This window comes from Hemicordylus capensis, chromosome 1 (genome assembly GCF_027244095.1).
Source record: "Hemicordylus capensis ecotype Gifberg chromosome 1, rHemCap1.1.pri, whole genome shotgun sequence".
Classification (NCBI taxonomy): Eukaryota; Metazoa; Chordata; class Lepidosauria; order Squamata; family Cordylidae; genus Hemicordylus; species Hemicordylus capensis.
The window spans coordinates 115,723,578-115,748,293 of NC_069657.1; the positions used below are offsets into that span (position 1 = coordinate 115,723,578).

The window sequence follows — 24,716 nt, forward strand, 5'->3', positions numbered from 1 at the left end:
TTTTCTGGATTTACAAAAAGGTCTATGGCGGGTTGGCCCCACAAATGGAAAGCCTGCTGTAGGTTTTGAGGCAGGAGGTGGGTTCTGCTTTGACATTTTTTGCCCCTGTATATGGATAGCAGAGATGTTGTGACAGATAGCCCAGTACCAAATATCAAGGGTCAGCTGTAGGAGTGAATGAGATCTGGTTCACCCCGACCGTTAATATACACTTTGTCTATGGTATGTCAGGGTCTGAACCCTCAGGCCAGAGTTGCACAGGAGGAAGCCTTTTAAGGCCTTGAAAATAGCCAGAAGTTGTAAGACATTTATATGGTGTGAGCTTTCAGATGGAGTCCAGATGCCATGTACAAGTAAGTGGATGCAATGGGCTCCCCAGCCCGATTCTGAAGTGTCAGTCGTTATCTGTATTTGAGGGACTGGGCAGGTGAATGGGGTGGATCCAATCAGGTTCAACACAGCGCTCCACCATCTTCGAGGTATGCAACGGTGCATGTTCTGAGGGTAGCACTGGGGGTTGAAGGCATCCAAGAACCACCGATGGAGGGGCTGTATTCTTAGGCAAGCAAAGGGGAGAATGGAGGTTATGGAGGCCCAGCAGCCACTGAATGTGCCTTGCTGAGTGGTGTTGCGATTGAGCTATGCGGTTTTCTGGTAGGAAAATGGACTATATAACAGAATACAAAATGTTTCAGAGAAACTTTATCCTGTGGGTAGGGAGTCAGTTGAGATTTTTGACAGTTGATTTTGAGTCCTAAGCTTCGCAGGAAAGCGGTGGTGGTGGTGGAGGTAAAGAGATGGAACTGAGCTGTGGTGATAGCTGGATAGCTTTAAGAGGAATCTGGATATCTTCATGGGAGGAGAGGTCTATCAACAGCTACTACCATATTTTACGGACTATAAGACGCTACGGACTATAAGACGCACCTTAATTTTAATCCAGTTTTTCAGAGTTTTAACAAATTAAACTGTTAAAATATATAAGACGCTCCTGAATTTTGGCGGATATTTTTCGAGGAAAAAAGTGAGTCTTATAGTCCATAAAATACGGTAGTCGGAGGGCTATAGGCCACCTCCAGCCTCAAAAGCAAGATGCCTCGAAGTACCAGTTGCAGGGGAGTAACAGCAGGAGAGAGGGCATGCCCTCAACTCCTGGCTGTAAGCTTCCAGTGGCATCTAGTAGGCCACTGTGTGAAACAAGATGCTGGACTAGATGGGCCTTGGGCCTGATCCAGAAGGGCTGTTCTTATGTCAACTGCAGGGCCTGTTTTGATCGAGCTGCAAAGAGCCAAATATCTAGAAAGAGGAATATTTGAATCTCCTTTTCCTGCAGGTGGGCTACCACGGCCACACATTTTTGTGTAAAATCTTGAGGCCATGGAGTAGCACGATCTGAAAGAGTAGCGCTCTGAATTGGAACTTGTGGGACCCTATCTGAAAACAGAGGAAATTTTTGTGCTGTGGGTGAATGGGAAGTGAACCACATGTCTGTGGACAAGAGCATGATGATGAGGGTGAGGGTGAGGATGATGACGACAACGACAGGAGTGGACAGTCTGCATGTGGAACTTTTTGTATGTGAAAAAGGCATTTAAATCTTTAAGGTGCATAATGGAGTGAAGTCCCCTGTCCCTTTTTGGGATGGTGAAGTAAAGTGAGAAGAAACCGTCACATAGGTGGTCTGGTACAGCTTCATTGCCCCTTTTTGAAGCAGGATTTCTCTCTCGTCCCACAGTGTTGGATTCGTGGAACTCATCTTAGGTTCAGAGTTTGGTGGACATTCAAGAAACACTATGGCATACCTGAGGTGATTGATTGTAAGTACTCAAATGTCCTTCATAATTTCTTCTCATGTTTTCATATAGGGTCTCAGTCTGGTCCCAATGATCCAGGAATCATGCACGCTTGTGGTAGGGAGCAGCCTTACCATTGGGTTGGGTTGGCTTTTTATAAAAGAAAGTTCTCTTCTTGTATGGTGTAGTTGTTTGCTGCTGAAAGGATTTATCAGATTCAGTCTGTGGAGACGATCTAGAGCAGGAATTCTCAAAGTTGGGTCCCCAGATGTTATTGGACTTGGACCCAACCAAAGGCCATTGGGGCTGGGGATTATGGGAGTTGAAGTCCAATAACATCTGGTTACCCAACGTTGAGAATCCCTGATCTAGAGGATGCGGTGTGATATGCTTTAAATGGTTTAGTGTAATGTGAAGTAGAAGAAGAATGTGAGGCAGCTCTTTGGCCTCTGTGCTGGAGGCAGAGAATTCCCTGAGGAGGAAGAGTGCCTTCAGATGGCCGTGTCTGCTATAGCTGGTCCCAAAGGAACTGGAGCTGAATAGCCCAAAGTAGCTGCCGACATGGGAGTTGCAGGCTAGGTTGGCAGCTGTGAGTGAGAACTGGGAAATGCCAAAGTCCACAGCCCTTGTATGCAGGGCAGAAGAAGTCACAGTGAGTGCGGGATGTTTTGGCAGAGAATAACCTGCCAAACCACTATTAGCAGAGGCCATAGTAGCCGAGGAAAAGAGCATGCTTTCTCCCACACACTTGCATGGAATCTGTTTCAGTGGGCTTGTCTGGTGAAGCACTGGCAATGGACACAGATTTGAACAAGATGAGTCTCCCCCAAGCAGAACAAGCGAAGCTGGTGGCTGTCTGAGGCAGGATGTTTTGATCCCCAAGAGGAATAATGTTTGAAAGAGGCAGGCTTGTCAGCCATAAAACACCCCAGAGGGGGGAAATGACCCATTCCCTACCCAAGGAGAGACCAGGTGAAAATAAAAACACAAAATGACAGAGGCTGAACAAACTGTATATGCAGAAGAGGCAGAAAGAATAAGCCAAAATATAAATGTAGAAGAGGGAAAGAAAGGGGGTTTCCCCCTCCCCCCAGGAAGAGTGCACTAACCAGCCAGAAATGTTGATTTCTTGGCAGACAAAGAAAAACTGAGGTCAAGGTTGGTCATGTGGTACTAGGCAGAAGTGGGGGTGGAGCCTATGAGGGATGATAAAGCTTGGAAGAGTTCCTGATCCCGCCTTCACCGGAACGCGAAGCCAATCATGTGAAGGACAAAGACTACTCAGCAGAACTAGAGTTTTCTGTGGGCAGTCTTCTACAGATTAGATAAGCAACTTGGATAGTAAACTGGGCACTGTCAGTATATTTAGGGGAGCAAATAAGAACCTAAGCCAAGAAAATAATTAAGCAAGAAAGAAGCTAGCAAGTTTCTTCAAGCAGAGACGAAGACATATGCTTGGGGGTTTCTAACAAGTTCTACACTTCACAGTTCTGAACTAATTTTTTTATTTTAAAATCCTCCTGGTTGTAGAGAATAAACTGGGTCTGACATGGACATTCTCCCCCAACAGGCAGCAAAAGCAATGCCACTGCTGGAAAAAGAGAGGAGAAACCATTTGCTATCTAGCCCCTGTCCCTCTATTATTGCTGTGGCAATGTGAAGGAGACCAATCAGGAGACAATAGGACATCGATCCAGGCCTACCACGCCTGGACAACAGACACCTGCCCACCTACACAGCAATTTCTCAGTCTACAGGGTAAACACTAAACCTGATACAGATGGAGGGTTGACCTCTGTTCAGAGGCCTTCTAATACTGCTGCTTTAGGTGGAGGCACTAGGCCTTTGTGGACATTAGTCAAATCAGTACAGTGTACCCAGTTACAGGAGGAATGCCAGCTAGCCAGACCACCCAACACCAATATATCCCATAGCCATACACCCTGTTCTCCCTGCATTCAGTGTTTGTCTGCAGAAGCAAGGTCAGCCCCTGCTAAATGAACAAAAAGGCATATTTTTAAGTGGCGATTCTCTTATATTTAGCAGGGGGAGAGCAACTGGCCCTATCCAGCCCCAGCACAGTATCATTCCAATGGATGCTGGTGGTGTATACCTGATGTTTCTTTTTAGACTGTGAGCCCTTTGGGGACAGGCATCCATTTTATTCATTTATTGTTTTCTCTATGTAAAACGCTTTGGGAACTTTTGTCGAAAAGCAGTATATAAATGTTTGTTGTTGGTTTGTTAAGCCAGGGAGGCTCTCTTTCCATGTGGAACACTGTGGGTGGAGGACCAGCTATCAACGTCATGGAGAGAAAAACTGCCCAGGTTCATTGCTTCTCTCTGCAGACAAGCAATGGAGCTGAAGTGGAGGTGAGGCTACTCTTGGTGCTGGGGGGGGGGGCACTCCCATTCCTCCTGTACCCGAGGATATCTGTTTGAGTAACTTAGGGCTACTTTCATATATGGGAGGGGAGACTGACAAGAGCCTGCAGTTTCTTTAGTAGAGTAAGAAGAGTTGCTATGTTTTCCTGGTTTCTGAAAGCCCAAGTGAGAAAGGGTGAATGGACTGGCTGCAATAAGACCCCAACTTGGTTTTTAGTCTTTTGAAAACTCCTTAAAATAAGAATGCATGGTTAACCTTTGATGCCATTCCATATATCTATTTCTTTATTGTAATTGTATTTCTGTTCTGACTATAATCTCCCTTGGGTGCTCTCACAGTGGAAAGATGGGATAATAATCCCCTAATAAATATAAAGCAGGAATATGTCAAAACAGCTTATCACATGCAGTGCAGAAAATAAATATCTGCTGCATGTTGACTTTGCTTTACACAGCCAGTTTTATTTTTCCCCTTCAAGTGTCTATAGATTCAGCGCTCCATTACAAAAGCTGCCTGAAAAATAGCCTGTCAAAATAAAGGGGCAGGGCTGTGTGTTATGTTAATTCATGTCAAGCTAAACCTTGAACCTAGCTTTGAAATGATAATGCATTCTGAGTAAACACCTCTCCCACTCTTGAAAGAGTCCTTGCTGTTCAAGTTAAGGAGCTGGTTTCTCCCATCAACAGTTCACAGATACGAGATACCTTCAAGATCAAGCTGGAAATTATTCATACCGTATTTTATGGACTATAAGACTCACTTTTTTCCTCGAAAAATATCCACCAAAATTCAGGAGCGTCTTATATGTTTTAACAGTTTAATATGTTAAAACTCTGAAAAACTGGATTAAAATTAAGGTGCGTCTTATAGTCTGTAGCGTCTTATAGTCCGTAAAATACGGTATATATTTAATAAAGAGTTAAGGAAACAAGACTAGCTTAAAACAAAGTTACTGAGAGTGGAATAAAGGGTGAGGGAAAGAAGATATGGTAGGATTATATTCTGATTTATTAGTTTTTCACATGTTAGAAAGTTACAGGGCAGAAAGCTCACTGAATTTATAGATATCTGAGCAACATAACCTGTCCTCTAAGAGTAAGGCAAACATCTGCTACCTTTTCAATGCTTGAACAGAATAAATTGGTCTGGGTGTAGAATTATTGGGGATAATTTTCTTTCAGCATCTGAAAGATAGATATATGCATCTCAACGCAGACATGTTCAACACTTGTATACAGACTGTACAGGTACAGATCTGTGTGCAGGTACATTTATTCACACATTACAATGAATACAGATACAGCAGTACAATTTCTATCTGTACTATACATTTGGTGACTTGTACCCAGGTTCAATTATAAAATGAACAGATACCATCATTCACAAAACATGTATGGTATATAGATATCTGAACACAGGTACAACATAATATCTGAATAGAGCTATAGTCTTAAGGCAGTTATCACAAATTAGTGGCTCATGGGCTACATCCAACTCACAAAGGAATTATATCTAGTCTAGAAAATTAAAAGCTGAGATTTAAAAAGGTTTGTTCAGTTTCCTCCCATATGGAAAAGAAAACTTTACGAGTGGAAAGGGGGATTTTAGTGCTTTAACTTTACATCTCTGAGTTTGGTATGCAACTCAAAAGCTACTGGAGGACTTTATAGCTGCAGAAGTTAGGAGGCTGGATTGTGCTGATCAACAAACCTCTAAAGACATAACTGTGGAGCAGTTCTCTTCTGTTTTAGCCTGCTTTGTCAGGGCATAGACCAGGAGTTCTTAACCTTTTTGCATCTACAGACCTCCCTCATGCTCGATCCAGTTGTATTAAACATGGATCCCCACCCTTTTTATATACTGACCGACATCCAAACTAATGAAGCACTGGTGCAAGCAGCAGTGCACTTGTGTTCTGGGGGATGGCCCATTTTAATCTATCATACTTTTCCCTGGGGTTGATTGCAACTCCTGAAAAGAGGGCTGTGAAGTCTTTTCAGGAGTCACAGTCAGCTGCAGAGGAAAAAGAAGAGCAACAAAATTTGCCCTTCCCCAGTAGCATCAACACAATGTTAACGGCGCCAGCACTTTGTAAGTCTGGATGCAAATACTGTATACTTCATAAGGCCAATAAAAACTAGAGGAAAACTAATCACTCTGGAAAGTTATTTTCAATATTTTTATTCTGGCTCACCAGGAAACAAATTATATCAGTGCAGCAAAGATTGTCCATGAATCATGTGGACGCAACCCACAGACACCAGATTAAGACCCCCTGATAATAGACACAGCAGGCTGCTTTTGTGCAGAATGGCCAGCTACTTTGCCCTTGAATCCTACCAAGACTTCACACAGTTCTGCAAGACTCACTAGAGATTAGCTCTGCCAGAACATCAAAATTCATTCTAACAAAGGATACTTCACTTCACACAGAAAATCCCTACATTCACCAAATCTCCACACACTGTTGTCAAAGATCTACCACCCTTTAAAACCAAAAACCTAGGAAGCAAGTTTAAGCAGCTCGATAAAGGTTTAACATCACTTAAACCTGCTGCAGTTACTGAAACTATCTAGTGAAAGTTTTCCATTCCCTGCTAGCCCATGTAACCCACTCTAGATCTAGAAGTCTTTAAGGTAGGCAACTATACTTTTAATTACATCTGTGTAACCTCAACATCTATCTGTAACCATGAAAGCATAGGGTAATAAGTTTTCTCCTTTAAGATAATGCCAGCATGTCAGGAATAGCAAATACCTCTAACTTGGTTGGAATGTCGGCCACTAATTCCTTGACACTTCCTGCTCAAGCCCACATCTCTTGGACTTTCCCTGCTGCAAGGGAGTTTTAGAAAGTGGCTCAGGCAAGGAATTCTCCAACATAAATCCTCCCTTGCAGACAAGAAAATCAGAGCAAAATTTTCTCTTTTGTAACTTGAATGTTTACAGTCTTATGATGACATAAAATGTCACTGTCAAGTTTGAACCTTATTTTAACTTTAAAATGAGGTTTCAGTCCAGATAAAGGAGTAAGGCATGTTTAACCCTTTACCTCCTTGCCATTCTCCTGCCAAAAATCTCTTTACCAACTCCTATGGGCTCCTGAAGGTGCCATCTTCAGAGGCCCATAGCAACTGCGGGGGGAGGGGAGCTGTCAGCAAAAATAGCATGGAAGTAAAGAGTTAAATAGCAAACACATCTTTCCAGGATATAGTCCCAATTCAGGTCAGGACCCTGCACAGCTATTTTAAAGTAAAAGTAATTCTCAAACTAGAAAAGAATGTATTTAATGTCATGTCCAGTTTGATTTCAATTGCATTCTCCAATTCCAGGGGCAGAACCTGTAAGACAGCTGGGAGTGTCTTACAATACAGATTCCTTTGGAACCTCACCACAAGGGTCACAATGTCTCACTGCCTGTAGGAGAAGCACCTGCCCCATTCCCAGTCCCAAGCACCATCATTTTCACCCTCCACACACAAACTTCTGCCTTGCCCCCATCCCCATGGAAAACCAGTTACAGCCTACACAAGACATAAGCATCTCAGATTCTCAATAGTGATAAAACCTATCCCTTGTCTAATCGCCCCACCCATACAACATTCAACTGGGTAATAATATATAACTCTACCCTCCCTTCCCACAGCAAACCCACCCTTCATTTTAAAAACATTAATTCAATCCTGTTATTATGCATGTGCAAATTCAGTAGATGGTTTGTGCCTTCTGTAATCTCTTTTGAAATGCCCATTTGTAGAATTGTTAATGCAATTAATCTCTTAGTAGATGGAAGGCTAGACACTTAAAATGCTATTTCAAAACATGAATGGTGATTAAACCACTGCAGTAGATAGAGGATGGTTGGCATACAGACACATGCACTTAAAAGCCAATGCTTCAAGTTCTTGTTCACAGGTGTTAATATAATTTAGTAGAATGAAGATCAGAAAAGGGTATTCTCATTTTAAAAACAGTACAGAGAAGAACCTTGATGGCTTCAAGGGAAGTTTAGATAAATTTAAGAAGGCTCTCTTATCTTGGGAATCCTGCCCCCGCTCTCCCCTCCCTGAAGTACAACTGAGTGTATGCTAGATAATGGGTAGCAATGAGTTATTCTTGGCAAGAATCAGTGCATGAGTTTTGTTTAGAGATGTGCAGTTCCCTATCCCCAGATATCTAATCTTAAAATTTTAGATAGATAGATATAAGTTTATTCGGTCATTGACCAGCAAATCTTAAAATTTTAGTTTATCTCAAGGTTCCAATAAATGCTTAGGCTGAGCTGAGCCCCCATATTTCACCTTTAGTTCCAATTCCAAATTTCACTGGCAACTACTTTTGCTCTCATTCAGATTCTGAACTGTCACTGTCTTGGCCCACTTAAATTGCATGGTACACAGCACTTATGCCCAGAAAAATCAGAGCAATATTATCTTCTTTAAAACTGCTCATAGTCCTGTCTATACTTTACCCTTAAATAGCCCTTACAGGCACACCTGGGATTGTCTGTAATGTTCAGTTTTCTTAATTCATAGCAAACAAATATAATGTCTTTGTAAGAGCAGTTGGGTAATATTTATATCTGCTTCCTTGTCCTTCCATACATCAGGGTTTATCTCATGAGAGCCACTGGTCTTCAAAGATAGTCAGGAGAAGAACATATATTACAGTATATATTTTGATGAATTTGTGCAAAATAAAGTCATATTTCCCAATGACCAACAGGTACCAAATTTTGCATACATACTCCTGCCACCTAAATTAGCTGAATGCACTACTTTTTACACTGGAATGTGCCTGGAGGAAGGTTTAAATGATTATAGATTCTGAATATAATCATATTTTTACTGTTATTGTTCTCAGATTTTTAGCATTTCATAATCAGATAAATAATCCCAAAACATCATGCCCAAGAAAAGCAGATCTCTCAAATTCAAATTTACTATGATTCAGATTTACCATAGATGGTAATTGTTCAATAATATGAATAAAGTTTCAAGTTGAAATCCCACACATTTCAAACCATTCTTTTATTTCCCTTTTGCAAGTACATTGATAAAGTTCTATGACATACAAAGGTGGCCTTCGAATAGCCATTTCACCCACTAGTGGGCCACCTCCCTGTATACCAATCTAGTTATCACCGGGGTGTGTGTGTTAGTTTTGGTTAATCACAGTTTTCTACCCCCCTAACCAGGGTGGATTTGATTTAAATCAAACTGATTTAAATCACGATTTAAATCACTAGCAGGGTGGATAAAAATAAAAAAAATCCGATTTAAATCAAAAAAATCCGATTTAAATAAAAAAAATCCGATTTTTTGATTTAAATTGGATTTTTTTGATTTAAATCAGATTTTTTTATTTTTATCCACCCTGCTAGTGATTTAAATCGTGATTTAAATCAGTTTGATTTAAATCAAATCCACCCTGCCCCTAGCTATATTGGTAAACAGTTCAAATAGCTACTCTTCTGCTTCTTAACTAGCATGTGGAAAGATTTAAACAAGTGGTGCAAGAGGCAAAGGCTGCTCCATCCACACTCACCTGGTACCCCTTCTTTAAACCTCCCTGCATGTCATCTGAGAAGCATGGAGATTTCTTATTTAAACTTTAATCCTCCCTGTATTTCTCAGCTGATGCATGAGGTGTAAAGTTTAAATAGCCATTGAGACTCTCCCCAGTTCTCAGCTGACGCACAGGAAGATTTAAAGTTTAAATAGCCACTTTCTCACATGGGCTGTTTTTATCCATTCTCACTGCAAGTGTCAGAGATGTGCCCAAACCGGCTCAGCACATGTGCACACACAGGTCTGGGAGCAGCACTGCAGCGGCACCCAGAAAAGCAGTGGGGTGGTGAACAAACAGGTAAGGAGCTGCTTACCTGGTTTTTAAAGGAACCGATCCCTGCTCCGCTGAACCAGTGCGGATGAAGGCAGCCAAGCCAGTTTAGCACTTCCCTAAGGAGGCACTGAATTGGTTTGGGTACATCCCTAGCATGAATGGATTGTTTAGCTAAAGAACTTAACTTCAGTTTTGGGGTTAGGTCAAGCACTCCAGTATCGCAGTTTCAACAAACACTACCCCCATGATGTTAGAGGACCTCCTGAAGTTCATTTCTTGAACTTTCCTACAGCATGATTTATACAAACTGACTCTGCCCAGTCAATGGCAGGCCTAGTAGTAGGATAAAGCTGGACGCAACAGCTTTATCAGCCAATTAAAACTGATTTATCAGCTAGAAGCCTTATCTCCAGTTCGTGTCTTCTTGCTACCTCTATCCAACACATCTGCTCTGCTCTATGAACGTGCAGACTGTGATAGTTGTACTTAAAAGTGAGCACATTATTCTCTCAACAGATGGACAGGCTCAGACGTTAATCAGGATTATCAAGATATTTCCGCTGATTATATGTGTAAATGAAGAGTTCCTACCTAGAGATCTCCAGGGCCATATTTTTCCACACTAACACTTCCAAGGTCTTTTTCAGAAGTCATCATCATCATCATGAGTTTTATTGTATATGACTAAAAGCCATTACAAAACAAGTTTAAAACAGGAGGAGAACAATTTTCCAGAATAAAAATATGAAAATAAAAATATTCAGTTTAACATGTCACCTTTACAATTCACAGTATAGGTGGCCAAGAGAGCTCTGTTTGTAATGCTTGCTATAACCAACATATAACTATTCTATTACAATATAACTATTTTAAGATATGCTTTGATCAAGGATTAAGAAAACCTAAACATATAAAAACTGGCATTTAAATGCTATAATTAAAGACAACCAAAAATCAAACTCAAAAAAAGATCTCTTCACCACAGATGCACATATTGAAGGTGTGATAGAGTGCTGAAAGACAGCTAAACTAGAAAATCTCCTTTAAATGTTACACCAGCACAAGCAAGCAATAATCTGCAGGTTTAAGTGGTCTGAGTAGGGTTTATCTTAACCAGCAAATCCAAAGAATTTGCTTGTTTCCCCCCCCACCCGCCCCCGTCTCTCTCATATATACACACTCAACTCACCCTGATTACACATTTGCAGCATGACACACTTTATTTTAAGCTCTCTTTTCATGGTGATTTCACAACCCCATAATCCAGTTTATTTCACAGTCCCCATTAGAAGTCCCCCTTCACTTTGTTCAGCAAGCTGTATCAAAGTTCATTCAGAAATATCAGGTGCAACTATGCAAGTTTAGCATTGTTTTACACAAAAAGGTAAACTCTCAAGCCAGCAATCACAATCTCAATCTCAAGCCAGCAATCACAGGATCACATTTGTAGCAATAAACAAAAAATTAACGTTGGAACAGCAAGATACAATAAAAGTGAAGCAAAATGTTTCAAGACAGCTGTATAGGGCTGCTTCACACAAGACATTTTGATATCATTTATGCATAAGAATCAATAGCTGCTCACTGTAATTTGTGACCACCACAAGAGCACATATGCAACATGGTGTGTACAAATTTCTGTGCATTTTCTTCTACAGCAAGGCAATATGTTCAATAAAGCCTGGTTGGAATAGACCTAAGCATTTATATTAAAAAATAATAATTTTATTTAACACAAGAGCCAACGTACTGGTACTGGGTCTTCCTAAAACATCTAGTAAAAGGGATTACCAGGTTATGTGGATTACCAGCAACATAATGTAGGAATCCTCTGGACATTTTGGCCATGTCAGTACTAGATACCCAAAGGTGGGGTGGACAAGACATCACTGTTTCCACCTCTGGCACCTTGCATGGATGCCAAGTATGGAAGCAAAAAGAGGTTCTGGCATAACACAACTTTAACCTCCACAGCAGTCTTTGTTTCCAAGAAGAAAAGTACAGCAGTTCAAGCCTCCTGGAAGACAAACTCTTGATGCCCTTTTCCCTAAGCCCATGCGTGACGAATAGTTTTGGTTATTTGTTCATGAGGGAAAGGCATGGTGCACATGCTGCCCAGGAATTTACTACTACCCTTCTAAATTAGGAAGGGATGAGCAATTCTGCTGCAATGCATCTGAATCAACTGCCATTGAACACCACCAAGAGTCTGACTGTGTCACCAAAGAGAGAATTATCCAATGCAACTAATATCCAATGTAATTTGACAGCTAGTCATTCACCATTTTGTTCATCATTTTCTTTTGAAGTGGTATCATACAAGAGCATCCTCCTAAATTGTAATTAGATTTTTAATTGTAAACCGCCTTGAGCCATTCTAGAAGGGTGGTATAAAAATTGAATGAATGAATGGCTGAATGAATGGCTGAATGAATAAATAAATAAATAGATGGACACGATCTTGCAATGCCTTCTTCAAATGTGCTGGCTTTACCAGCTCAATTTCAGTGGCTGTTGTCTACAAGTAACATGGAGCTTTTGCAATAAGGAACATTTTAAAAGCCACATTTGAACAGTCACCATAAAAGGCAGACCAAATTATGATGGCTGCAGCCTTCTATGGTACAGTGACCCTGCACATTGGATATCATCAGACAGACATTCAACCAAGTCTGTCAGCACTTTCTCATCATGTTCCAGAAGTACTCAAAACCAAGTGGAATAAAATTGATGATGATTTTTGCAGAAGTACATATATATTAGAGACAGGTAGATAATAGAAGCAGACATATGGGTAGAGCTGGGTATGAATCACCATCCCAAACAGAGCATAGAAGTAGTGGGTACAGAATTCAGCTGAGAATCAATTGCTCTGTCTACATAATTCACAGTCACAGAATTAAACTTCTGTGCTAAGAAAAGCTGATTAAAAAACAACATTGTACACATGGCCCTGAGCATAGAAAAGGAGCCATAAAAAGACTGAAAGCTGTACAAACAACACTAAAATGCCCTTTGATTTCCAGCAGAGGCAGCCCATGCATTTCTAATTTTTTCTCCACAATTATGAAGACTAGAAACTTACTTTCCTAACCTGAAATGGGAATCTCAGTCAGTGCCCACTGCACACACCAGTACTAATTCTGCATATAAAGGAATAGGTATCAAGTTACCATAATTTGGTTATTCACTGATATTCACACTAGTACCTCATCTCAGTCTCTATGACAGCCTTTGTCCAGCCCTAAGTGGTACAATATATTTTAGCAGTGCCCGCCCCCCATGATTATACCATTTATGAACTATTTCAATTACTCTTGTTCTGCTTCTCTCAAAATGCACACCATGAAGATGAATGTGTGTCAACTAACAGATATACTTAGGTAGCCAACCAACACACCATTATCTCTATTTAAAACCAATAGCAACCTTTTCTACCTACATGAAAAAGAAAATGCAAAGGTAAGAAGGAAACAGGGCAGAAGTCAAGATCAAGTAAACACGCTGCTTAAATATAGCTTTCAGCTTTACTCCAATGGATAAAGCAGTTGTAGATTAAGGCAACAATTATTTTATTATAACCAGATTTACCCAGAGTTGAAGAGGCCATGCACCAGGTATCTGGCTTTAACTCTTTCAACAGGAAACTTTACTTTGATAAGATTATGCCTGAAAATGAGAAAGAACAAAAGAATTGTCCCAGTTGCCAAGTTAGGGCACAAGTGAACTCCATGCATGCAGCACACTTTCTGACCTGCCCCTTGCAAGCTCAGAAGTAACTTGTAATGCAAATGCAAATCTGTGTTTAGGAGCAGATGGGGGCAGTGGCAGAGTACAGACAGAAATCCTTGCATGCTTGAAGGTGTTTCTTCTAGAGGTGTGCACAAATCAAATTTTCCTATTCTATCTTCAATTGCATCGCAAAAACTTGAATTGATTCATCGAAAACAGACAGCTTGGCCAGCTGTCTTGATGAATCAACCTTGAATCACTCAAATCGATTTGAGTGCTATTTTGGGGCCTATTTTTCCAGGGAGAGCTGGAAAAATGGGCCTCAAAATGGCACCATTTTTCTGGGGAGAGCTGGTCAACTAATTCATTATTATTATTATTATTTCTTGTTTACACTGTCAGACAGGTGTTATTGACTGGTTTGTTTTATCCAGACAGACATCAAGTCCTTCCCAAGGACCTGGAATGCCAGAATTTTATTGTCAATTGTTATAGATATCATAACAGAATATAGGCTGTTCCCAGTAAAGCTGCTTTTTGTAATTGGCTGATGGTGATTTCTGTGGCCCCTATGGTGTTGAGGTGCTCTTCAAGGTCTTTTGGAACTGCACCCAGGGCGCCAATTACAACTGGGATTATTTTGGTCTTTTTCTGCCACCACAGCCTTTCAATTTCAATTTGTAGATCTTTGTATTTGGTGATTTTTTTCTATTTCTTTTTCTTCTATTCTGCTATCCCCTGGTATTGCTATGTCGATTATTTTGACTTGTTTTTCTTTCTTCTTGACTACAGTTATATCTGGTGTATTGTGTGGCAGATGTTTGTCTGTTTGTAGTTGCAAGTCCCATAATATTTTTAAATCTTCATTTTCTTCAACTTTTTCAATTTTATGGTCCCACCAATGTTTGGCTACAGGTAGCTTGTATTTTTTGCAGATGTTCCAGTGTATCATCCCTGCTACTTTGTCATGCCTTTGTTTGTAGTCAGTCTGTGCGATCTTTTTACAACAGCTGATTAGGTGGTCCACTGTTTCATCTGCTTCTTTACAAAGGCGGCACTTGCTGTTTGTTATGGATTTTTCGACTTTGGCTCTTATTGCATTTGTTCTTAGTGCCTGTTCTTGTGCAGCCAGTATTAAACCCTCTGTTTCTTTCTTCAAGTTGCCATTCTTAAGCCATTGCCAGGTCTTGGTGATGTCTGATTTTCCACTCATATTGTGCAAATATTGACCATGCAGTGGCTTATTTCTCCATTTTTCTGCTAGGTTCTTGACTTGTTCTTTCTTGTAGGCCGGCTTTGTTTCATTGGTCTTGAATAGTTTCTCATTTTTGACCATTTGAAGTGCATCTTCTTCACTGTCCTTGATATATTCTTCAAGGCCTCTTTTCTCCTCCTCTACTGTTTGATGGACTGGCAGCATTCCTCTTCCACCTGAGCTGTGAGGGAGGTATAGCCTATCGACATCACTGCGGGGGTGCAGAACATGATTGATGGTCATGATTTTCCTGGTCTTACGATCTAGCATCTCTAGCTCTGCCTGGGTCCAGCCTATTATTCCTGCAGTGTATCTGATAACAGGTATAGCCCAGGTGTTTATGGCTTGTATGGTGTTCCTGCCATATTCCGGATTTAGCAGAGTAGACCAGTCCTCCAAGGCAGGCAGAAACATGAAGTCTGGAGTGGAGGGCTTGTCTACCCACTCATCCCAATTCTTAGACCAGCTCTCCCCAGAAAAGCAGGCCTAAAAATGGCCCTCAAATCACCCAAATTTATTTGGGTCGAATCACAGGGGTGATTTTCCTCAACCTAGAATCAGGTCCTTTATTTTGAGGGGAATCCAAATTGAGGTTGAACCCCAAATCGCCCCCAATTCAATCCAAATTGATTCAAAGTCAAATTGAATTGCATATCCCTGGTTTCTTCATACTCAAGTTTAAAATGTATATTGATAGTTATTACTGACAGACCCAATGGACACCTCAGGCTGAAACACAATTCTTGGCTAGAGCCCTGGACAGGAGAGCTCAACTTCCATTCTTGGAAGATGGTTAGCATGCTTCAGTGCACATGCACCACTGGACCAAATGGTGATGTCTATCTGCATACAGTTGTAGGTGAATTGCACCCAACAATTACACACATTAAAAATGAATTCTTTGTGTTCATTTAAAACATGTTGCAAGATCTAGCTTGAACAGTCATTTAAAAATAAGTGCAAGAACAGTTCCAAACTACAGAACACATTTGTCAGGGCTTTCTGAGCAGTGCCTATAGCTATGCTTTTATAAATTTGAATAAGTATTGCTTATAATTTGTTTCTTCATATAAGATACTTTTTTCCCTCTGCAATTAGCAGGTGACTCAGCCTGTAAGGATATTTATGTAGCCTCTTCCATCATGATAACAATTCTTTGCATTGTTAATTAGAGCTTAGCATCCCGGAGAAGCAAGACCTGCAAGTCTATTTTCATATGCAAAAAATTAAGAACCAAGTTAGACAGGTTAAGAAGTTTTTGCAAGACCCAGAATAAATTGGTAGAAAACACAGGGAGTGGAGGGAGGGAGACCCCTCTTCCTTCCACAGTTTCATTTCATACCACTCAGCTTCTGTAATTTACAACACAGAGTAAATGCCAAACAACTCACTTGGAACAAAACATTTTCTGCCCCTATTAATATTTCTCAACTCTGTCGTGAAGTGGCCAGCTTCTCTAGTCGTGAGCACATCATTCAGGTTTCATACTCAGGCTGCATTTTGGCTAGGATTATTGGTCCAGATGCCAGTTGTAAAGACAGTTTACATATCTGCTGCACCATAAGAACATATGAACAGCCCTGCTGGATCATGCCCAAGGCTCATCTATTCCAGCATCTTGTCTCATACAGTGGACCACCAGATGCCTCTGAAAAGCCCAGAGGCAAGCAAGAGGTGAAGGCACACCCTCTCTCCTGCTGTGCTGCTGCTCCCCTGCAACTGGTATTCAGAGGCATCCTGCCTCTGAGTGTGGAAGTAGCATATAGCTATCATGACTAAAAAAAAACACCGATAGATCTGTCCTCCATAAATCTGTCTAAGCCCCTTTTAAAGCCATACTAGCTGGTGGCGATAACCACAAACTATAGCAGAGACTTCCGCAGTTTAATTATGTGCTGTGTGAAAAAGTACTTCCTTTTGACAGTGCTAAATTTCCTGGCAATCAGTTTCATAGGATGATCGCTGGTTCTATTGTTGTGAGAGATGGAGTGGGGGGAGAATCTCTATCCACTCTCTCTACACCATACAGCCAAGATGATCAGGGGGCTAGAGCACCTTCCTTATGAGGCAAGGCTACAACACCTGGGGCTATTTAGTTTAGGGGGGGAAAGCAAGTGTGGGGAGACATGATAGAGGTCTATAAATTCATGCATGGTATTCATCCATGCATGGTGGATACAGAGAAATTCTTCTCCCTCTCAAATAACACTAGAACCAGGGGTCACCACATGAAATTGATTACCAGGGAATTTAGGACCTACTAACAGAAGTACATTTGTCACACAATGCATAATCACTTTGTGGAATTCTCTGCCACAAGATGTGGTGACAGCCAACAACCTGGATGGCTTTAAGAGGGATAGAGGAGAGGTCTATCAACAGTGACTAGTCAGTGGGCTATATGCCACCTCCAGCCTCAAAGGCAGGATGCCTCTCAGTACCAGATGCCGGGGAGTAACAGCAGGAGAGAGGGCATGCCCTCAACTCCTGCCTGCAGGCTTCCAGCAGCATCTGGTGAGCCACTCTGTGAAACAGGATGCTGGACTAGATGGGCCTTGGGCCTGATCCAGTAGGGCTGTTCTTATATATGTGAAGTTGGGAATTTTTTTGCCCCAATGTGCATCACTTTAACTTACTTAGGACCACACTTGCCATTTTATTACCCATTCCCCCAGTTTGGAGAGATCCTTTTTGAGCTCCTCACAATTGGTTTTGCATTTCACTACCCGAAAGAGTTTAGTGTCATCTACAAATCTGGCCACCTTGCTGCTTACTCCAACTTCTAGATCATTTATGAATAAATTAAAGAGCTTTGGTCTCAGTACAGATTGCTGGGGGACCCCACTTCTTCCTTTCCTCCAGTGTTCCCTCCAAGGCGTGTGTATGTGCTTGTGCTCACACAATTTTTGATGTCCATTCAGTTAATACTAGATTCTGCTCAGGTTGAATTAGGAAGGCCCCACACTGAATGCACTTTCGCACACACTGCCTTGATACTGCCACCCAGAACAAAACTCATTCTGTACACAGATGGAAAAAAATGAGAGAAAACACTGCTTTCCTCTGTTGTGAAAACTGTCTATTTATTCCTACCCTCTGTTTCCTTACTGAAGAGCCTTTGATGAGGAACTTTGTCAAAGCTTCTTGGAAGTCAAAGTATACTATGCCAGCTGGATCACCTTTATCCACATGCCTATTGACCCTTTCAAAAACCTCCAAGTGGTTTGTGAAGCAAGACTTACCTTTGCAGAAGCCATGCTGGTTTTCTTTCAGGAAGACCTGCTTTTCTATATATTTTAACTTTTTTATCCTTAAGTATGCTTTCCATCCATTTACCCAGAATAGATGTTAAGCTCACTGGCCTGTAATTTCATAGATCCTCCCTGGATCTATTTTTGAAAATCAGTGTTACATTGGCTATTTTCCAGTCCTCAGGTTCAGAGCCTGATTGTAGGCACAAGTTACATATTTTTGCTAGAAAATCAGCAAATTTCATATTTCAATTCTTTAAGAACCCTCAGGTGGATGCTGCCTGGCCCTAGCAATTTGTCAATTTTTATTTTTTCAAGACAGTTTAGATCATCTTCTCTCATCACTTCTATTTGACTCAGTTCTTCAGTCCCTCTGAAGCTTGGTTTAGGCTCAGTATCTTCTGCCATGAAGACAGATGCCAATAACTTACTCAGTTTTTCTGCAATCTCCATATCCTTCTTATTAATTCCTTCACTCTAATAATTCTTTTCACCACCTCCCTAGCAGGCCTCTTTAAACAAGTTTTTATTATTCCCTTTTATGCTTTCAGGTTCCTCAAACCCTCTTTTTTCATCCCTTATTGTCTCCTTGCATTTCTTTTGCCACAATTTGTTTCTCTTTCTGTTCTCTTCATTTGGACATTTCCATTTCCTGAAGGAAGTCTTCTTGCCTATATAGATTCTTTGACTCTCGTCTGTTTGCCAGGCTGGCATCCTCCAGGATTTGATGGTTCCTTTCTGGTATACATTCTAACTGAGCTTCCATTATTGTGGTTTTAAATGAATACCATACTTTCTGAAGTGAATTGACACTCCTAAATTTCCCCTTTCAGCTTTCTTTTTACCAGTTCCCTCTTTTTTGAAAAGTTTCCTCTTTTGAAGCCCAAAGTGTCCATGTTGAACTTCACAGGCAAATCTCCACTCACATATATGCTGAATTAGATTGCACTATGTTTTTTGGCCCAATGGCTCCATGACACTGACATCTCACACTAGATTCTGAGCATCACTCAGGATTAAGTCCAAGGTCTCCTTCTCCCTGGTTTGTTCTATGACTGACTGCTCTAAGGCACAGTCATTTAACTGTGCTAGAAATCTGGATTTATTTATTTTTGTCATTACCTACATGTGAATTTATCTAGTCTATGTGAAGGTGATTGAAATCATCCATTATTAAAGCTCTGCTTCTCTGATACTTCCCTGATTTCCTTCTCCAACTCTGGTCACCCTCGATAACACATCCCTACCAATACCCTTCCCTTCAGGCCTCATATTATTCCCATTGTTCTTGTGGAAGACTCTGGTCTTCCTATGTTTTCTATTTTGTTAGATCCTATCTCTTTTTTAACATACAGTGCTACTCCACCCCCACTCGGTCCTTTCTACAGTGTTTGTATTCAGGTCCAGGAGTGTTCCATTGGTTCTCACAATTCCATCAGGTTTCTGTTATGCCCACTATATATTCTCATTAGCAAACAAGCACTCCAGCTTGTTTTTGGCTTGGAGGCTTTTGGAATTTGCATATAAACACCTATAGAGTCACTTACCCAATGTTGGTGTGTGCTACATTTCTCCTCACAACAACCTTGTGAAGTAGGTTAGGCTGAGAGATATGTGACTGGCCCAGAGTCACCCAGCAAGTATCATGGCTGAATGGGGGTTTGAACTCGGGTCTCCCCAGTCCTAGTACATGCTTATTGAAATAAATTGTTAAAACTCGAACTTTGGCTGAATCATACTCATATGTAAAGTGCCTTTTCAGTTCTAGTCACTTAAGCCAAGCACTCTCACCATCAGTGCAATTCACAGACTAGTTAATATCAGCTAGAAATCCGAGAACTTCAGTCTAACGGTGATTCTAAACACAGATATGCAAGCCCCACTAAGGATTATTTCACTGACTTTCACACATACATTTTGAACTAAGACACGCATCCAAAAATGTGTTTACTTTAAAGTAAATCCCAGGAATTTAGATGCATGTCATTACAAAGTGTACATGGGACTGCAACCTAAAGTTGCTATTTAAGTACATACATGACTATGTGTTCCTTGAATTCACTGGGGCATTCCAAGCCTCATGAGTTTAGGAAAGAATGCAAAGTTGTGTATGATCCTATGTATATTTACTCAAATACATCCTGCAGTTCAACACACATTGGGAGGAAGCTCCACTCCTCCTACACAGAACTGGTGTACATCTAATTACTCCAGGTTAACCAAAGTTATAGATCAGACTGCTAGTAACCCAAGGTATTAAACTAGCCAACTAGAAAAAGGATTCCATGGTACTAAAATTGATCCTCCAGGATATCAGGACACTACAACCTGCATTTTTTTAAAATCAGTTTCAGTTTAAATAAATGCAATACATGCAACAAGCCAATAATGAACACTAATCCACACTTCAAAGCCAAAATAATAATGGACGCCACATCTAATTAGGCCCAACATAAAGTGAAAAGTTGAAGAGCCAAACAATGAGAGTCACCCACACCCAATATCCGAGATCTCAGTGTCAGCATCAAGTATTTGCATATTCTGCCCCCCCACCCACAAAATATTTACAAGCCTGATACTGAGCAAGCCTTCTGACAGAATTAGAACTGCTTACTCAGTAACTTGTCTATCATAATGCCACGAGGAGAGGTGGAGGGATAAATTAGAACTATGTATGCACTTTACAAAAAACAAACAAACCAGCCCTTGAATTAACAAGTACGAGTATTCTTTCAAACAAATATATATAAGATGGCCCTATCCCGTGTTTCCTCTAACAGGGATTCCCAGATGTTGTTAACTACAACTCCCAGAATCCTCAAGCAAAGGCTATTGCAGTTGGGGATGCTGGGAGTTGTAGTCAACAACATTTGGGAATCCCTCTTAGGGGGGCAATGGTCCTGTCTTAGAATTTACATCACCCTATTCTATCATTTTCAGAGGCTATGGATGGTGATGGGTTTGCCTTTGTAAAAAAATCACCTACTCAAGTAGCTGCTTCTAGTCTCATTCAGTTGGGCGGGGGGCGGGGGGGAGGACAGTCAGCAGATCTTATTTAAGTAACTGGCAGGCACAAAGGAAATGCCACCTGCTGCACATTTTGTTAATATTCTTAATCTATGCTTGCGTTTGGATATCCAGAAAGGACAACCTTAATGTGTACAGCCAGAAACTATTAAAATAACCCAATTATGACATTCACCAATTGACATAACAAAGAAATATTAATTGCACTGGTATAAAGGCATGGGCCAGTAATTTTCAACGTGTGCCTTCTGACCTATGCACCACAGTCAATGCAATAGCTATTTGAAGGTATGCTTGCATGGGAGACCCATACACAAGCTTTGAAAACAGAAAGGACTCAAGAAGCAAAGCAAAGCAGCCTAGGAAACATGTGCCAATTACACTCTTGGACCCCATATAAACAGAAAGCCTCCCACTATTGTTACATCAGTTTCCCACACCTGTAGCACAGTGAATGAGAACAGGTGGAAGGAATCCAGATGGGCTAGAGGAATCCATCCAACCTCCCTCCTCAAAGCATACACCTCCTTATATAGACACACTGTTTCACACTATGTGGAGCACACACATGGCAAAGAAGTGTGCCGACAGAACGACTGGAGAAAGAATGCATCAACACATGGTGTCAGAAGTACTGCTTGGGTTTCTTGGGACATTCAGTAGCCTTAAACTGGCAAGCCACTGTTTGCTCTACTTGGCAATTGTTATGATTTCTATAGTGTGGCACGTGTACAACCATTCTGCTTGGAGAATGGATGTGTGTATAACAAAATAGCTTTTATTACAGTGATGTGCTACTTTTGTGGCTTTGTATGCTATTTAGGTTGTTCTTCCTAACCCATAACAAGGAGCAGCAGTCTGCTTACAACAACTGCCTGTAAACAACCTCTGACTTCCCCTCCACACCCAACCAGCTTCTATCTACATTCCTTATCTACCGCTCCTCATTTTCCCTTTAGGTTTTACTATTAACAGCCACCTCTCTTTACCATCAGCCACAATAAGACTTCGTTGGATTAACCTAGCATGTGAGCACTCTTTTAGTATAGAAAATTAAAGATCAGCATCTCTTCCAAGGCACTAAGAAGTGTGTCACTCACATTTCAGGCAATCTTCCAGTCACACAAGGTTTCAGGACTTCAGACTTGTGTCTGCCTCCTCTAAGTTCTACTCAGCCGTAGTGGAAGGGAACAGAACAGACTCGGTTAGTCACAGCCACAGGTTCCTACCAGAATTAGAAGAAGGCGCGCGCAACCTCTTCTCAAGGGTTTTTAGGTACGAGAGCAGCACAGGCTGGAAAGAGGGGGGGGGGGACACCTACAATTCCACCTGCACTCCGCAAAAACCCGCGCTTGCTAGTTCTAGGAGACTTTAAGTTATGGAGTGAAAGAGATCTCACGTCTGATTTCACACACCCCAGTTTTCTTTTATTTCCGCCTCTGTCGTGCATGCGGCTACGAGGCTGCGGCTACAGCACGTCCTGTTTCTTTTCAAAAAAAAACCCTCAAGCGCAAGAAACGGCGGGGACAAAACCACCCGTCTCCTCTGCTGGTGGGGTTCTTTGAGGCAACTGAGCGAGATGAGAACCCCGTACAGGGTGAATTATTTAGCACTGTTGCGGCGGCTGCTGTCCCGCCGCCTCCCGACCACACACGCCACCTGCATAGCCAGTCCAGCGACCAGGATAGAATTGCCCAGAACGAGCCTGGCTTAACTCGGAGGCTCAGAGCGCGCAGCTACCGAAACCAGGACGCCTTCGCTAGGAGAACGCCCGTCAATCTTCTTACACAAGCGTCCCCGGTCGCTGGTCTCTTCCCGCCTCCTCTGGGGCGTCCCAGGACGCGGAGCTGAAGAGGCGAAGCAAAGTAACTACCAGCTCCCGCGACTTACCAAGGGGCTCGCTCAGCATATTCGTTCGCGCAGAGGCCGGCAAGCCGGGGGAGCGCAGCGCTCGCGCTCCTGCCTGGCTCTTTTCTTGTCCCCTGGGACTCGGGGACCTGCGCGCGCCTCAAGTTGCGCGAGGCAGTAGCAGCGGCTCTGCTCGCCTGAGCTGCCTGCCAGGCTGAGCCAGGAGCGTTGGGGCTGGGCGTGGCTCCGGCCGAGTTCTTTCAGCCAATGGGAAGGAGCCAGAAGAGAGTCCTGTCATAGCGAGGTTGCACGTGGGAGCTAAGCAGGGAGTGATGATGAGGATGCTTCCTTTTCGTGGCCGTGTTTGGTTTGTTTGTAGTCGGGCAGGGTGCTGAGAGCTTCTTAATTTTTCCAGAAAAAGTTAGTTATTGCAGTACCATCCTAAGCATCTTCAGGTCAGAAGAAATGAGTGCAATGGGTCAGGGGTGTAGGTATAATTGAGTGGATGGGTTCAAAGAACCCGGGCCCCCAAGCTCCTGAGGGCCCCCCAGCTCCACCTTTCCCAATTTTCTTCATATTCTTCCTCACTCTGAGGGGCCACCAGAGAGAGGGATGAACACGGGGCCCCTCTCCCCTAGCTACGCCCCTGGGTGTAGTTCCCCCCATCTCCTGCAGGCACCCAGCTCCACCCCTCCCTATTTTCTTTGTTATCTCTCTTTCTCACTCACTCTGAGGGGCTACCAGGGAGAGGGGTGAACAAGTCCTCTCTCCCCTAGCTATGCCCCTGCAATGGGACTTAGGGCCAGTTCATACAAGGAACTTTTCAGTGGGCTGCACTGAGCAATAGCAGTTTTCAAATGTTCCCTTTCAAAAGTGGGGGACACACCTCCCTGCACATGAAAAAGTAAGTGTGACTCCAAAGGGTGGTGAATGTGCCCCAAAAAATATTTCCTGCTCTCCCATCTACCAGATTGGAACTCTATAGCAAAGTGTCAGTCAGGGTACATTATGTTCCTATAGCTTGAATTAATTATTTTTAATGGCCTCCATTGTTTAAAGAAGTCTCACTCACTCTACCCCAAACAAGGAGCAGAGGTCAGTGCAACCAGGTAGGAAGGGGACTCAGAGGTTCACCTAGGTAATTTTCGAGCCTGGACCTAAAGGTCTTTGGTGGACACTCCCCCCCTCCACAAGTTAAGCATCATTTTTTAACATGTAGGTTCTTGAAGGCACAAACCACACACCCCAGGACAGACTAAAGAGGATTTGGGGGCCCCCAGGGTGTGTGGAGTCCCTGGAATTCAGCCCTGAAGTACAGGGGCAAGAGTGCCTCTGAGGCGACTCTTCCAGCTTCCCAAGCCAACTCCTTTGCTTCCTTCCTAGCGAGGAACTGTGCTGGCAAGATCATTTCCACTGTAGATTTCAGAGAGCCTGTTAACTGACCTATCTTCCCAGATGGTTCCTTCCTGCCATAACATGATAAAGTGGACCCAGTAGACATAGTATACCTGGACTTCCAAAAAGCTTTAGACAAAGTTCCTAATCAAAGACTCTTGAGGAAATTTAGCAGTCAGATAAGG

At 42.1% G+C, this 24,716-nt stretch overlaps 1 protein-coding gene across 1 annotated transcript in view; it reads right to left on the minus strand.

Moving 5' to 3' along the window:
* The window catches only part of MICAL2 (microtubule associated monooxygenase, calponin and LIM domain containing 2), a 255,246-nt gene extending 231,896 nt beyond the window's left edge, over positions 1 to 23,350 (minus strand). Inside the window, exon 1 of the mRNA XM_053245068.1 lies at positions 23,179 to 23,350. The gene's annotated coding sequence lies outside the window, so the exon portion shown is untranslated. The remainder of the gene's footprint in view (positions 1 to 23,178) is intronic.
* Between the last annotated feature and the right edge of the window lie 1,366 nt (positions 23,351 to 24,716).